The 12,336-nt window shown below is 38.2% G+C and overlaps 1 pseudogene; it reads right to left on the bottom strand.

The window, feature by feature from the left end:
- Positions 1–5,824: 5,824 nt before the first annotated feature.
- On the bottom strand, positions 5,825–6,262 carry LOC110216129 (small ribosomal subunit protein uS19 pseudogene; annotated as a pseudogene).
- Between the last annotated feature and the right edge of the window lie 6,074 nt (positions 6,263–12,336).

The following is a 12,336-nucleotide window of genomic DNA, read 5'->3' as shown; positions in this document are numbered from 1 at the left end:
AAGGGGTAGGTGGGGTAGCATGGAATGAAGGCATGGACTTCCCCTACTTCATTTTACCCAGGGCCAACTCTGCCCTATAAGTAAAATGAGAAGCAATGCAATACAATGGAAAGCATACTGGATGTGAAATCTGAAGGTCTGGTTTCAAATCCTGGCTTGCCAATAACTACATTTCTCAACATATCTAGACCTGTTTTCTCACCTGTACAATGAGGAAGTTGGATTCTCTGATCTCTGAGGGCCCTTCCATCTTTAAATCAGTAGTTCTGTCCCATTAGGGTTCTATGATAATAGTTCAGATCAGGCAATTCAGTAATTGGGAGGTCTGGATGGGCCAGGGGAAGGGCTGGTATAACAGGAGTAGTGAGAGGACATCAAGAGAACAAAGTGGAAGAGAGTCTGTCCACATGAACAGCCCACTCTATGTAGGCCAATGAAAGAAAGTTAAGGGAGGATAAAGGGCAAATTAAAAAAAAAAAGCAGAGATAAAGGGGAAGTAAGGATGAGAGAAATGGGAGTACTTGTGTCTCTACTCATTTATGTAAGTCCTGAAAGGTAAGCCAGGTTCTAGGCACATTGCGGGTCAGTTTCCAGTCAAAGCAGATCTTATGACATTACCAACCAACCAGAGATTACATTCATCTGAAGCAAAGGACATTTAATTAGATAGCACAGCAAAACAAGTGACAAGAAATATTCTCCTATACACATGACTCTCATATCTCCAATGAGAGAAAGGATGCACTAAATGTGTCATCAATTTCTAATGCTGTGGCTTGTTCCCCCACAGAGCAACCAACATCTTTTGGTGGTATCATCAGGGAAGCTGTATCCTCCACGGAGCTGAGGTTCCTTGTGAATCTGCCTTCTTGATTCCTGTTAAGGTGCCTTGTTGAATTGCTGCCACTGAGTTGCCATCTATTGGTCTTCAGTTTCATCTTAGTTCATAGCCCTAAGACTATTTCAACTCTTTTTGACTAGGCTCCCTAGTCAGCTACACCTAGCCAGCTAACAAGAGAAGTCCTTATGAATTTAAGCCTATTTTTTTTAACTGAATCTACTTCTTCCTCACCTGCCACTCCATGACCCTAGGCTACTATCTTATCTGAGTTTAGAAATTTCCTTTCCTTCTGGGATCTTCCTAGTGATCCCTAAGTCACCCTGGGGTCTGGCTACATAGCTCTGGATCCTCTGTTTTTCCTCCAGAGCCTCACCAGCAAGTTCTTCATCAGCCCAGGATCTGGCTACCACCTGTCCAACCTCCCCCACCACAGACATCATATCTTTCCTCCAAGGCCTTCATAATGACCTCTATGAGGGTTATAGTAGCTCAGGATTCTGTCACCAACCTCTCTGTATTTTTTCCTTTTCTTTTTTTCCATCAGTCTATAAATATTTTTTGAAAATGTATTTATTTATTTTTAGTTTTCTACAATCACTTCCAAAAGCTTCTGAGTTTTAAATTTTCTCCTCCTCCTGCCAGCAGCGGACGTGGAGTAAGATAAAGCGGTGAAAGAAAAAAGGGAAGGGGAACTGGAGAAACAAAAGTCGGGCTAGGTGAGTCTGAGACTAATGCTCATAAGACTAGTTTATTTCAGGTGTTACATGATTATATACTATAGAAAACAGCTTCGTACTGTGAGAAATTATCTACAAGCACTAATTAATAACATAAACAATCTAAGCAGCTAAAGATCCTCACTTTCTCATGAGAAAGTAGTTTTAATGCCAAATTTCATACCTATTGTTTCCCTGCCCAGTTCTTAATATTGTCTACCTGAGTTCAGCCACCTGGCCTCAAGGCTAAGCATGAGTGAGAACTTAGAATCCACAAACCATAACAAACAGAGGTAGGGCAAGAGTCATGGGAGCGTTTATCCCGAGGCAAGCTTCTATACCTACTGACCCCTAAAGTCTATAAGGACTTAGAGATTTTCTATAAAGACTCGGCCCCCTATACCCTCCTTCCCCACCTCCCTCCCCTCATGGCGTGAAATCTGATATAAGCTCTACATGTACATTCCTATTAAACATATTTTCACATTAGTCATGTTGTAAAGAAAAATTAGAACCCTTAAGAGGAACCACAAGAAAGAAGAAACAAAACAAAACAGAAGAAAAAACCCCAGCAAATAGTATGCTTTGATCTGCATTCAAACTCCCTTGTTCTTTCTTTGGATGTAGATAGCATTTTCCATCGTGAGACTCAGAGATGTCTTAGATCCTTGCATTGCTGTGAAGAGCTGTCTATCAAAGTTAGTTATCACACAATGTGGCTATTACTGTGTACAATGTTCTCCTGATTCTGCTTGCTTCACTCAGCATCAGTCCATACAAGTCTTTCCATGTTTTTCTGAAGTCCATTTGCTCATCATTTCTTATAGCACAATAGTATTCCATTACATTTACATATTACAACTTGTTCAGCCATCCCCCAATTGATGGGTATCTCCTCAACTTCCAATTCTTTGCCACCACAGAAAGAGCTGCTATAAATATTTTTGTACATGTGGGTCCTTTCCCCCTTTTTTATGATCTCTTTGGGATGCAGCCCTAGAAGTGCTATAGCTGGGTCAAAAGGTATGCATATTTTCATAGCCCTTTGGGCATAGTTCCAAATTGCTTTCCAAAATGGTTGGATCAGTTCACAACTCCACCAACGATGCATTAGTGTTCCAATTTTCCCACATCTCCAACATTTATCATTTTCCTGTTTTGTCATGTTAGCCAATCTGATAGGTATGATGTGGTACCTCAGAGTTGTTTTGATTTGTGTTTCTCTAATTAATAATGATTTAGAGCATTTTTTCATATGACTATAGGTTGTTTTAATTTTTTCATCAGAAAACTGCCTGTTCATATGCTTTGACCATTTATCAATTGGAGAATGACTTGTATACTTATAAATTTGACTCAGTTTTCTGTATATTTTAGAAATGAGGCCCTTATCAGAGACAGTAAAAATTCTTTCCCAGTTTTATATTTCCCTCCTAATCTTGGTTGCATTGACTTTGTTTGTGCAAAAACTTCAATTTAATGTAATCAAAATTATCCATTTTGCATTACATAATGTTTTCTAACTCTTGTTAGGTCATAAGTTCTTCTGTTCTCCATAAATCTGACAGGTCAACTATTCCTTGCTTTCCCAGTTTACTTATAGTATCAGCCTTTGTATCTAAATTGTGTACCCATTTTGACTTTATTCTCATATGTGGTGTAAAATTTTTGTCTATGCCTAGTTTCCGCCATACTATTTTACAGTTTTTTCAGCAGTTTTTGTCAAATAGTGAGGTCTTATCCCAGAAGCTGGGGTCTTCGGGTTTATCAAGTGGTAGACTACTATGGTAATTGACTACTGTGTCTTGTGTACCTAACCTATTCCACTGATCCACCATTCTCTTTCTCAGCCAGTACCAAGTAGTTTTGATGATTGCTGCTTTATAATACAATTTATGATATGGAATGGCTAGGCCACCTTCTCCTGCATTTCTTTTCATTAGTTCCCTTGATATTCTGGACCTTTTGTTCTTCCAAATGAATCTTGTTATTTTTTCTAGCTCTATAAAATAATTTTTTGGTAGTTTGATTGGTATGGCACTGAATAAGTAAATTAACTTAGGTAGAATTGTCATTTTTATTATATTAGCTCAGCCTACCATGAGCAACTGATTTTTCCAATTATTTAGATCTGATTATTTTGTGAAAAGTGTTTTGTAATTGTGTTCATAGAGTTCCTGGGTTTGTTTCAGCAGCTAGACTGCTAAATATTGTATAATGTCTACATTAAGTTTAAATGGAATTTGTCTTTCTATCTCTTGATGTCGTGCTTTGTTGGTAATATATAGAAATGCTGATGATTTATGTGGGTTTATTTTATAGCCTGCAACTTTGCTAAAGTTGTTTATTATTTCAAGTAGTTTTTTACTTGATTCTCTAGGATTCTCTAAGTATATCATCATGTCATCTGCAAAGAGTGATAGCTTTGTTTCTTCTTTGCCTATTCTAACCTTCAATTTCTTTTTCTTCTCTTATTGCTAAAGCTAACATTTCCAGTACAATATTGAATAACAGTGGTGATAATGGACATCCTTTTTCACCCCTGATCATTGGAAATGCTTCTTATTCCCATTACATATAATGCTTGCTGAAGTTTTAGTAAATGCTATTTATTATTTTAAGGAAGACTCCATTTATCCTATGCTCTCTAGTGTTTTTAATAGGAATGAGTGTTGTATTTTGTCAAAAGCTTTTTCTGCATCTGTTTAGAAGATCATGTGGTTTCTGTTAGTTTTGTTGTTGATATGATCAATTATGCTGGTAGTTTTCCTAATATTGAACCAGCACTGCATTCCTGGTATAAATCCTACCTGATCATAGTGTATTATTCTCGTGATAAGTTGCTGTAATCTTTTTGCTAATATTTTATTTTAAATTTTTGCATCTATATTCATTAGAGACATTGGTCTGTAATTTTTTTCCCTCTGTTTTGACTCTTCCTAGTTAGGTATCAGCACCATATTTGTATTATAAAAAGAATTTGGTAAGACTCCTTCTTCACTTATTTTCCCAAATAGTCTATAAATAGTATTGGAATTAATTGTTCTTTAAATATTTGATAGAATTCACTTGTAAATCCATCTGGCCCTGGAGATTTTTTTCTTAGGGAGTTTATTGATGACTTGTTCAAATTTTGTTTTTGAAATGGGATTAATTAAGAATTTTACTTCCTCTTTTATTAATCTGGGCAATTTATATTTTTGTAAATATTCATCCATTTCACTAAGATTGTCAAATTTATTGGCATACAGTTGGTCAAAATAATGCCTAATTATTGTTTTAATTTCTTCTTCATTGGTAATGAATTCACCCTTTTCATTTTTGATACTGGTAATTTGGTTTTCTACTTTCTTTTTTAAAATTAAATTAGCCAAAATTTATCTATTTTATTGTTTTTTTCATAAAACCAGGTCTTACTTTTATTTATTAGCTCAATAGTTTTCTTAATTTCAATTTTATTAATCTGTCCTTTGGTTTTCAGTATTTCCAATTTGGTGTTTAATTGAGGGTTTTTAATTTGTTCTCTTTTTAGAAGCATGCCCAATGCATTGATCTCCTTTTTCTTGATTTCATTTATGAAAGCATTTAGAGATACAAAACTTCCCCTAAGAACTGCTTTCACTGCATCGCATAAGTTTTGGTATGTTTTCTCATTATTGTCATTCTCTTGAATGAAGTTATTGATTGTTTCTATGATTTGTTTTTTGACCCATTCATTCTTTAGGATTAGATTATTTAGTTTCCAATTAATTTTTATTCTCTCTTTCCATGGCCCTTTATTACACGTAATTTTTATTGCATCATGATCTGAAAAAGATGCATTTAATATTTCTGCCTTACTGCACTGGATTGTGAAGTTTTTATGTCCTAGTACATGGTCAATTTTTGTTTAAGTGCCATGTACCACTGAGAGCAAGTATATTCCTTTCTATCCCCATTCAATTTTCTCCAGAGGTCTACCATATCTAACTTTTCTAAAATTCTATTGATGTTCTAAACTTCTTTCTTGTTTATTTTGTGGTTAGATTTATCTAGTTCAGATAGGGGGAGTTTGAGGTCCCCCACTAGTATAGTTTTGCTGTCTATTTCTTCCTGTAACTCTTTGAACTTCTCCTCTAAGAATTTGGATGGTATACCAGTTGGTACATATATGTTTAGTAATGATATTACTTCATTGTCTATGGTACCTTTTAGCAGGACATAGTTTCCTTCCTTATCTCTCTCTCTTGTTTAAAGAAGCTTCTTGTTTTTATTGTTAGGATCCAAGTTACTTGAGAGGGATGAAACAAGAGGAGTGGGTGGCTCCAATACCTGGCTGGCCATATTTCACAGGCTTGAAGGTGATAGAGAATTTGCCCAGGTAGTGTCCAATCATCTCAGGCCTAATTTCTACCTGATTGAAGGTTTTGCCATTATAGATGCCCACCATACTTCCCACCATCTCTGGCAGGATGATCATGTCCCAAAAGTGTGTCTTTACTACCTTGGGCTTTTCCATGGGGGGTGCCTCTTTTTTGGCCTTTCTCAGCTGCTTCAGGAGGGAATGCTGTTTGCACCGCAGACCCCTGTTAAGTTTCCACTACTGTCAAACACTGTACAACTGCTTGAGCTGTTCACAGGACATGTCCAGCAGCTGATGCAGGTCCATGCCATGGTAGGTGAAATTCCAGAAGGTTTGTTTCTTCTTTTGCTCCACTTCTGCCATCTTGTTTGCTGTCAGGAAAAAGCTCTTATTTCTTTTAATAAAATCTACTTTTGCTTTTGCTTTGTCTGAGATCAAGATTGCTACCCCTGCTTTTTTTACTTCAGCTGAAACATAATATATTCTACTCTAACCTTTTACCTTTACCCTGCGTATATCCCTCTATTTCAAATTTGTTTCTTGTAAACAACATATTGTAGGATTATGTTTCCTAATCCATTCTGCTATTCATTTCCTTTTTATAGGAGAGTTCATCCCATTCACATTCACAGTTATGATTACTATCTGTGTCTTTCTCTCCATCTTATTCCCCTCTCCCCCATTCATGCTTTTCTTTCTCCTTTTCTCCCTTACTCTCCTCACTAGAGTTTTGCTTTTGATCACTGCTTTCCCTCAATCTGTCCTCCCTTCTATCAGCCTCCTGCCCTTTCTTTCCCTTTTCCCTTACTATTTGTTCTCTCCTTTTTAACCCCCCCCTTCCCTTTTCTTTCCCCTTTCCCTTCCTACTGTGTATATGGTAAGTTAAAATTTTATTCCTGAGTATATTATTCCCTTCTTGAGCCAAATCTGAGGAGAGTAAAGTTCAAACAATGCTCTTCTCCCTCCCTTCTTTCCCTCTACTGTAATATGTCTTTGTGCCTCTTCATGTGATGTAATTTACCCTTTTCTACTTCCTCCTTTCCTCTTCTCCCATTAAAATTCCTTTTCACCACTTCATCATGATTTTTTATGATCACATAAAAGTCAACTGAATCCCACCCCCTTTGTCCATATATATCCTTTCTAAGTGTCATAATAAAGATACAGTTCTCAAGAGTTATAAGTATCATCTTCCCATGTGGGGATGTAAACAGTTTAACCTTATTGAATAACATGTTTTGTTTTTTTTCTTCCTTTCCTGTTTACCTTTTTATGCATCTCTTGAGTCTCATATTTGAAGATCAAATTTTCCATTGAGCTCTGGTCTTTACATCAGGAAAGTTTGGAAGTCCCCTATTTCATTGAATGTCCATCTTCTCCCCTGAAAGATCATGCTCAGTTTCACTGGGTAGTTGATCCTTGGTTGTAATCCAGGCTCCTTTGCCTTACAGACTATCATATTCCAAGCCCTCTCTAATCTTTTAATGTAGAAGCTGCAAGGTGCTCTGTAATCCTGACTGTGGTTCCACGATATTTGAATTGTTTCTTCCTGGTTGCTTGCAGGATTTTCTCCTGGATCTGATAATTTTGGAATTTGGCACTTTCAGTTTGGGATCTCTTTCAGGAGGTGATTGGTGGATTCTTTTGATGACCATTTTACCCTCTGGTTCTAGGGTTTCAGGGCAGTTTTCCTTGATGATCTCCTGAAAGATGCTTTCCAGGCTCTTTTTTTCCATCATGGCTTTCAGGCAGACCAATAATTCTTAAGTTATCTCTCCTGGATCTATTTTCCAGGTTAGTGTTTTTCCAATGAGGTGTTTTACATTTTCTTCAATTTTTTCATTCTTTTGATTTTGTTTGATTGATTCTTGATGTCTCATAGAGTCATTAACTTCCAATTGTCCAATTCTAATTTTCAATGAATTATTTTCTTCAGTTAGCTTTTGTACCTCCTTTTAAATTTGGCCAATTTTCCTTTTTAATGAGTTTCTATAGTTAATTTTTGTCCTTCCTTTTCTAAGCTATTGACTTTCTCTTGCATATCTCTAATTTCTTTTCCCAACTTTTCTTCTAACTCTCTTACTTGATTTTTAAAATCCTTCTTGAGCTCTTCCAAGAAGGATTTTTGGGCTTGAGACCAGTTCATATTCCCCTCTGAGGTTTCAGATGTGGGTATATTGGCAATGTTATCCTCTCCTGAATTTGTGTTTTGATCTCCCCTGTCACCAAGACACTTTTCTATGGTCATTGTTTTTTTATGTTGCTTCTTGCTCATGTTGTTTGCTTTTAAAGTTGGTCTCTGCTTCTGGGACACAGGGGGCACTGTCTCAGGCTTCTTGGGCTGGGGGCTAGGGGCCTGGTTACTGGTTTGCTGAGGTGGGGCTTGCCACTGGCTTGCTGGGATGCCTCCCTTCCTGTACTGGTCCCCTTGAGTCACAGCAAAAGGGACCTTTCCTGTTAATCCCCCTAGACTCAGGAGCTAAAAGATTATGTATCTAATATTTCTGCTGACTCTACTATTTCAATATTTTTCCTGGGGCAGTATTTTCAGGGTTTTCCAAGGTCAGTAAGGGAGGATAAGAACTACTTACTGCTTACTCCTCCATCTTGGCTCCTGGAAGTCAAAATAGGTGACTTTCAAACATTCAGTCTGTGGGCTAATAGCTCCAGGAGCCATGCTGCCACCACTGCCGCCATTGCTGCTGCTACTCCTCCTGATTCAGTCACTCCCAAAGCCTGTTTCTGGTTTCCTGGTGCTGGGGCTGCATTGCACACCCTGCAGTCCTCTTCTGGACTGCTTCTCTCTCACCCAGTTCGACAGATCCCTCCAGCTGACATTTATTTTTTGGCAGCCGGGTTTAAGTGACTTGCCCAGGGTCACACAGCTAATAAGTGTCAAGTGTTTGTTCTGAGGTCAGATTTGAATTCAAGTCCTCCTGACTTCAGGGCCAGTGCTCTATCCATTGCACCACCCAGCTGCCCCATCCAGCTGACCTTCTAAGTTGTCTCTGGTGTCTGTGGGCTGAGAAAACTGGAAGGCCCGACTGCTGCTGGTGATTCAGTTCTCCAATGTCTCCTCTGGCCTTGCTCAGGCCAGGTCCATGCTGCGAACTGCCTGCTGGACACTCCTCTCTCAGGCCCTGCAACAGACCTTTCCTGTTTACCTTTCAGGTTGTCTTGGGCTGAAAATCTGCCTTACTCAGTCTCTTTGTGGGTTCTGCCACTCTAGAGTTTGTTCAGAGTCACTTTTTAGGATTTGAAGAGATTTGGGGGAGAGCTCAGGCAAGTCTCTGCTTTCACTCTGCCATCTTGGCTCTGCTCTCCTCTCTGTCTTTTCTCTAAGACCTTCCCAACAATCCCTACATCAATCCAAGATCAAATCTTCAAGCCCTAAGGCCTTCTTTAGTGTTCCAGAGACAATCCTTGACTAGAAACATCTTTAAATGCCATCTTCTGACTCCTGACTAGCTTCTGTCAGGTCATACTTTTTCCTGATCCTTACTGCCCCAAGACAGATCTTACAGGACCCAGGTATCACCACTTTCCATGAGGTTGGATCTTGAGGGAGGACTCTGAATAGTCAGTATAATCATCTGCCTCTTAATAGACTGCTTTACAGGCACAGATACCCTGCCTGGAATTATTCCTCAATGATTGGCATAATCTAGCTTCTTCACACTCTTTTCCCTATAGTTTTGAATCCTAGCCATTGATTTGTAAAACCCACTCCCCATCCCCAACTTCTTGCTCCTTTACTTTTGTCCCCCTTAATTCTGCTCCCCAAATGTGCCACCCCAGAACTGCCTGCCTCACCTACTCTGCTCTATGGAATGTTTCCTTTATAATTATCAAATTTGTTGCCCGCAACCAGATTGTACACTGAACGGAGAGGCGTGAAATAACTTATGACATGGGCCAGGTGGAGTAGAATTACTGACTCAGTTTATTCATCTGAGGGCACAGAATATATAGGGAAGATCTAGCCTAACTTCAAAGAGTCCTCCCTGTGAGATACTCCCCAGAACATCTGCTAAGGATGTGACAATCATGAATTTCCTCCTTATCAGGGTTCCTAGATTGGGCTGTAGATTCCAAGGTTTTCCCAGGTGCCTTGGCACCACCTGCATAGAGGAGTGAATATGTAAATCTAAGGTTCAAAGAGAGAGAACGAATGTCTCAGAGACCTCTTTATCAGGAAGGAATTGGGGAGCCGTACCACTTAGTCCATGAGCCCTTTTGGGTAAAAGCCTGGGCAGAGGTCAAACTCTGCCTTGGATCTTAAACCCTTATCAGACTCTTAAGATTGGCCCTCAACACAAATTGACTTTCATCTTAAAGCTTTTTCTTTCTCACTCCTTTCTTTTGGCTCTCACCAAGCCCTAGTTTCCACCTGATAACACTCATTTCTGGCCAGTACTTTCCAGTACTGGTGCACTTTACTCATACCCCTCTCCTTTTCTCCTATTCACAGGCTACCAAATGAAGCTGGGGATAATCATGGAACCATGCTGACTTGGTCCACTACAAAATAATAGAACATAATCTCAACTGGGCCTTTGCTACATCTAGTCAATCCTTTTGCACCCCCTTAATCAGTTTGCTATCCCATTCACTGCAATGGTTGTCCTAAATATTCTCATCTCTCTTTATGCCCTCTAAAGCATCCCTTCCCATGACCCTCTCATTTACGAACCTCACCCCATACTTGACAAAAAAAAATGAGGCTATTCACTAAGAGTTTCTTCTTCTCTCCTCCCATGTCACATCACTCAGAAGTCTTCCTCCACTATCTTTTCCACCCTTCTCTCATGAATAGATAGCCCTTTTCCTTGTCAAGGCAAATCTTTTGACATGTACCCTTGATCCTATCACATCTTATTATCTTAAGCAGATTGCCTCTCTATCATCTCCCTCTCTCTCATTTTCAATATCTCTCTCTATCTACTAGCTCCTTCTTTGCTACCTACAAATACATAGGCACACACATATATATACATACGCACATATATATTCACATACATACATACATGTACCTATATATGTAGAAGTACACTATACATAATTCTATTAATAAGATCTTTCTCTGGAGGCAGATAGCATCTTCTTTCATAAGTCCTTTGTACTTGATTTGAGTATTTATATTATTCAGATTGATTTAGTCACTCAAAGTTGTTCTTTTTTTTTTCTTTTTTGATGAGCAATCAGGGTTAAGTTACTTGCCCAGGGTCACACAGCTAGTAAGTGTTATGTATCTGAGGCCAGATTTGAACTCAGGTTCTCTTGACTCCAAGGCCGGTACTCAATCCAACATGCCACCTAGCTGCCCTCAAAGTTGTTCTTAAAATAATATTTTTGTTACTGTATACAACATTCTCTTGGTTCTGCTCATTATTTCATGAAGTCTATCCATATTTTTCTAAGATTGTCAAGCTCATCATTTCTTATAGCATTGTAATATTCCATCACAATCATATACCTCAACTTGTTAAGCCATTTCCTAATTGATGAGCATCCCCACAATTTCTAGTTCTTTGTCACTACAAAGAGAGCTGCTATAAATACTTTATGACATTTAGGGTCTTTTCCTTTTTCCCTAATAATCTTCAGAAACATACCAAGCAGTGGTATTGCTGAGTCAAAGAGTATAGACCAGAGGTGGGGTACCTGTGGCCTTGAGGCCACATATGGCTTTCTAGGTCCTTGGGTTCAGCCTTTTGATTGAGTCCAAATTTTACAGAACAAATCCTTTTATTAAGGGTATTTGTTCTGTAAAATTTAGATTCAGTTAAAGGGCTGCACTTGAAGACCTAGGGGCCACATATGGCCTTCAGGCTACAGGTTCCTACCCCTGGTATAAACAGTTTAGTAACACTTTGAGCATAATTCCAGATTGCTCTCCAAAATGGTTGGATTAGTTCACAGTTCCACCAACACTGAATGTGTCCCTATTTTTCCACATCTCCTCCAATATTTGTCACTTTACCTTTCAATCATTTTAGCCAATCTGATAGCTGTAAAATGATATTTCAATGTTACTTTAATTTATATTTCTCTAATCAGTAATGATTTAGAGCATATTCTCATATAACTATTTATTGTCTTGATATCTTAATTGGAAAATTGCCTGTTCATATCCTGGGACCATTTATCAATTGGGGAATGACTCAAAGTCTTATAAATTTGACAAAGTTCTTCATCTATTTGAGATATGAGAACTTTAACTGAGAAACTGTAAAAATTTTTTTCACAATTTTCTGCTTGTCTTCTGATCTTGGCTACATTGGTTTTGTTTATTTAAAAAACTTTTAAATTTAATATAATCAAAATTATCCATTCTGTACCTCAGAGTACTGTCTCTTGTTTATACATAAATTATTTGCTTCTCCATAAGTCTGATAGGTAATATATTTCATTTTCTTCAAATTATCTTGTAATAT

Source organism: Phascolarctos cinereus, unplaced genomic scaffold (assembly GCF_003287225.1).
Source record: "Phascolarctos cinereus isolate Bilbo 61053 unplaced genomic scaffold, phaCin_HiC Scaffold_1;HRSCAF=81, whole genome shotgun sequence".
NCBI lineage: Eukaryota > Metazoa > Chordata > Mammalia > Diprotodontia > Phascolarctidae > Phascolarctos > Phascolarctos cinereus.
Note: the sequence above shows the minus strand (reverse complement) of the source record. Positions and strands in the feature narration are given on the sequence as shown.